The following is a 4984-nucleotide window of genomic DNA, read 5'->3' as shown; positions in this document are numbered from 1 at the left end:
AAGTTGTGACAGAAAGAGCTGCACAGGAGCACAACTCAATAGTTTGTCCATGGCAATTGTCTGGCAAGGACAAAAGCAAATTGGAAACAGTCATTTTATAAATATGGTTTTCTGAAGTACCAAGTATTAGTTATTAGGTATTTATTTTACTATGAAAAACTAAATATCTTAATATAAAATATAAATGCCTAAACCAACAAGTTAAAACTGTACTTTTGTAAAATGAAATTAAAAGATATAGTATCTGCTGACATACACAGAGATGCACAAAGATAAAAATATGCAAATTAGGAATCATGAATGAAAGAAAAATTTTAAGTGTTAAAAAGTATTTTTAATAAATTTGAAATCCTTTATGAGGTTAGAGAATTGTTAAAAATTAAAGGCTGTCAGAACTCTAAAGTTATTCATGAAATCTCTAAAGACCAATTATTATAAAATAATTATTCACGGTGTCAAAAACTAAGTACCTAATAAAGATAATGTCCATAAAATTATAGTTTATCTAATTTTAAATGAATAAAACACTCAAAGCCTATTCAAACTTTCCAAATTTTTTTTGTTAAAAAAAATTCAAATATATTTTTAGAAACCAGAAGCGCACTGGTTTTATTACAGAGAAAATTAGGTATTTTGATAAAGAATAATTGTTTTAAATTACAAGGTATTTGATGTTTGAGGTGGCACTGCAGAGCTTATATAAATATGGCTAAGGATGATTATACATTGAGTAGATACAAATGCAAATACAATGATCCAAGTAAAATACAAGTGACTACTTCAGAGCCTTACCACAGTAGGACATCTTGCATGGTAAATGTGCAGGAAGCATATGGAAACACGCATGTGAAGATGTAACAAAAGGATATATGCAAGCAAGTCTTTTAATAATGAGAAATTCATAGCACCACGGTGAAAATGGCTAAAAGCTATAAAAATTAAAATTGCACCAATAACATAGCTAGATATATTAGCTTCTATGACATAAAATAGTAAAAATTAAAGAAGACCACTGACACTCATATTAGAAAGTGTTATGTGAAAACGGGTGCAGGTATGACTATATCCAAATGAAGATTCGATTCTGTAATAAAAGTGTGTTCTAAGCCTGAGATTACTGTAGAAGGGGTGATTGAATTACTCTCTACAAAAATTTGATCTCTAATTATATTGTATATTTGTGATCTTTTCCCCACACACCGTCTACTTCACAATCATGGGTTGATTTAACAAATTTGGTTTACTCTATGAAGATGTTTTCTGGAGAAAATTGTTCTGAATATGCACACTCAGCAAACCACAAATTTATGTTCAAGGAGTTATTAGATTTTGAGCAAGTGCACAATATTCTTCTTTCTCACTTACTTCATTTAGCACCCTATTCCAATAATGAATGTATATCCCTTAACCAAGATTAGTGGGAATAGGTGTGGTATAGATTTTCTCATGTATTGACTATTTCCATATGCATAATGAGATATCCTGTGATAAGATACATACCTGGATATGCAATTATTTTGTTTATATCTTTCATATACAAGCTCTGAAAATAATTTTACACAGTAATATTTCTAGTCATTAGAATGGGCCTTTTAGTGTGACATTTTCCAGTGTGGAGTCCCATCAGAACTAAAAATATTCAGTGTGTAGCATTTTTGACTTTGGATCTAGGCATTAATGGTGATAATAAATAACACAAAACCATCAATCCATTCATTTGTGCACCTTTTTCTTTATAGTTTTCTGATTTAGATACATCTCTCTGATTCATGCTTATAAATCCATTAAAAATGAGGTCTAGTGTTTGAACAAGGGAATTTCAGAGTTAGCCACACTCTTTACTAATTCTGGGACACATTTCGTAACCCTTCTGTGCCTCAGTTTCTTTATCTATAAAAGAGAGGAAAATAGGGCATGTCTTCTGCAGTCATTGAGAGTGGTAAGTAAGTGGATCATAAAGCATTTCAAATGCTACAATGCACATTGTAAGTGAAGGCTCAGTGAAATCACTACACTGCACTGCCTCTGCCCTATGGGTGGGAATACTGTAGATTTGAAACTGTCTTATGGCAATCTCTCCCATGGTAAAGAGAAGCATTTGGGGGAATCCAAAACTGCAATGGCTTCCTCTCTGAGGATTCAGATAGGAGGGAAGCAAGACAGACCATGATGGTTTTAAAGAAAATGGGGTATTCTTGGAGGGAAATGAGTAGGTTAGTCCCACATTGATATGTATTATTATTTATATGGTAATAGAAAGCCATATGACTCAAGGTCTAAACCACCAACCAAATGCGTATACTTAGAGGAAACCATGACTCCAGTTGCACATGTAGATGAGGATGGCATTTTCCAACATCACTTGAAGGAAATGCCCTTGGTCCTGTGAAGGCATGTTCCCATCACAAAGGGAAATACCAGGGTCTTGAGGTGGGAGTGGGTGGATGGGCATGGGAGCATCCTCATAGAAGCAGGGGGAAGGGGGAAAAGGGATAACATTTGAAATGTAAATACATAAAATATCCACAAAAATAAAAAGAATTCAACCTTTGCTGAGCCTATACTGTCATTTTGTTATACAGTCAATAGCTTTGACTTTTGGGGTGTTTGGCAACTATCTTGATTATGGTTTTTATTGCTGTGATGAAACATTATACATAAAAGGAAACAAAAGAAAGTTTAGTAAAAAGGGGATGGAATTCAGCTTATAATTCCATATTATACTTTATCATTACAGGGAATTAGAACAGAAAGTCCAGTAGGGTCAGAACCAGGAGGCAGGAACTGATATAGAGGCTATGAAGGAGTGTTGCTTATTGCTTCCTCTTCATGACTTGCTTAGCCTGCTTTCTTATAGATCTGTTTCATCAGCCCAGGGATGGCTGAAACCTACAATAGCATAGGCCTCCCCACCCATCACTAACTAAGTAAATGTCCTATAGATACACTTCTAGACTACCCTTAGATAGGCATTTTCTTAATCGAGACTCCCTTTCCTCTGATGACTCTAGCTTGTGTCAAGTTGACTTAAAAGTAGCTAGGACAATTGACAAATACAATCTTCATAAATTATTGATAATAAATAACATTCTATTTCATAGCTGTTTCCAGTCAAATGTCCTTACAAATGAATCACTTTGTCTTATCAATTGAGAACAGTTGCAACCAGTTTTGTGAATTCCTTTCTTTCAGCACTGAAAGCTCTATATTATCTACCTTTCTCAGAAGGAGACCTAGTACCTCTGGAAAAGTGAAGCCCAAGTTTACAAATGAACTGAATTGAACAGGCAGTGGCAGCCATAGGGGGGCAGGGCTGTTTTGTTGGCCATCAATATAATTGCCACCATTATAATCATGGATCTGAGGACAAATTATGGCAATAAGTATAATCCAAATAGCCTGTATCAATTAAAATAGCAGAGATGTATTGTTACCTGGGCTGTTACCCTAGGCTCCTGTTATCTCGGTGGCTTCATTTGAGTCAAAAGACACATGGCAGCAGCAGTTGTTGGCAGCCAGGCATAGAAGAAATGAGATTGTTTTCTGTGGAGGAAGAACTTGGGGAACTTACCTACATTGTTTGTCAAATGGGGTAATCGACTGTTCAGTGTCCTGCTTACCAACAGTTTGGGTGGGATCTTGGGTGCAGTTTGGGCAGATTGAGCCATGGGGAAGTTTTCCCCAATGGCTAGCATTACCATAACCCAGTTGGTGCCACTGGTGCCCTATCTCTCCTGTTTAGAGACCTAAGGACTGACACTAGGAGATGGAATTCCTGTCTACATGGGGAATTTTTTTTTCAAAAGATACTTGAAATGTCATATTCAATAGATCTCTGAAGAGTTTGAAGACCATTACCTGATTTTAAACAAACTTTCCTTGTTTTTAGTTATTTCCTTTAGGCTTAATTTTGGAAACACATACAGGAGGTTAAATAAAGCTTGTCATTTTAAATTAGCTATATTTAAATGTTTCATGGCTACAAGCATTTTGAGAACATTAAAGAATTTGATCGTTTATGAGGTTACTGACCACTAATTTGCATGTTTTAACAGTTTATAGGAAGCTATTATCTTTCAAAAGATGAGAGTTTTATAGCTTTATCCCTGTGAAGTTTGAGCCTTAGATATTTGAATTGAAGATTTAATTGAAGATATGTTAGCATCAATATAAAACTGTAACACATAAACACAGAGAAACTGAGAGCTTTATTGGACCATAAACACAATCACTATGAACCTAAATTTTCTGATCCTTTCATAGTAAACCATCATGGAACATCAAAATTTCTTGTATGAATCATTTTATCCAAAGAACTAAAGCTGAACAAAGTAAACAATTATAGAATATCTCAATTTCTTAGAAAACTCAGTTTATCTGAAGAGCTTAGCTTTACAAAGTGAGCAAAAACAAGAGAATAGGGAAATATTTCTATGGTTTTGAGTAGAACTTAGGAATGTATACTTGTTTATTATTTAGTGTAAAGAACAATATATGCATTGTTATTTATACATTTTACTTATAAACCTTTTGTTTTAAGTTTTAAGCTAACTATTTTTGTCATAGATTTTTATAGGTTCATTATCCATACCTAAAACACTTACAAATCCAAATTTGGAAACAATTGACCCAATTATCTTGAAAATATTTCTTGAAAGCAGTTCACAGAAAAATTACAGAGATAAAAGATTTTCAAGAGTGGAAGTTGAAAACCCTTCAACAAGTTTCTTAGTTTTCTTAGACATAAGAAACTTGGGATTACTTGTTTGTGCGGTGGCAAAAGTTGTTGCAGGCTTCAAAAATTTAGAACTAATTAGTATGTGCCTGCTTTGGTCATTGAGCTGTCCTGAGTTCAAGCTGGTTGCAGCAAGAGAGGGATTCTCAGAATGTAAGTAAGTTTCATGAAATGAAATCCAAGAAGTGGAAGTTTACAATAAGCTCCAAAACAAAGCTGAGAGATAGAGAACAGTTAGCTGTGAAGGAC

General features: G+C 34.3%; 1 protein-coding gene; it reads right to left on the bottom strand.

Moving 5' to 3' along the window:
- Nucleotides 1–4984, bottom strand: part of Erich1 (glutamate-rich 1) — a gene marked incomplete at its 5' end in the record, with an annotated part of 52793804 nt that overhangs the window by 36324649 nt on the left and 16464171 nt on the right.

The sequence above is a fragment of the Rattus norvegicus genome, chromosome 16 (genome assembly GCF_021556685.1).
Source record: "Rattus norvegicus strain SHRSP/BbbUtx chromosome 16, alternate assembly SHRSP_T2T, whole genome shotgun sequence".
NCBI classification, from domain to species: domain Eukaryota; kingdom Metazoa; phylum Chordata; class Mammalia; order Rodentia; family Muridae; genus Rattus; species Rattus norvegicus.
The sequence above is the reverse complement of the archived record's forward strand: the minus strand, read 5'-3'. Positions and strand labels throughout refer to the sequence as shown.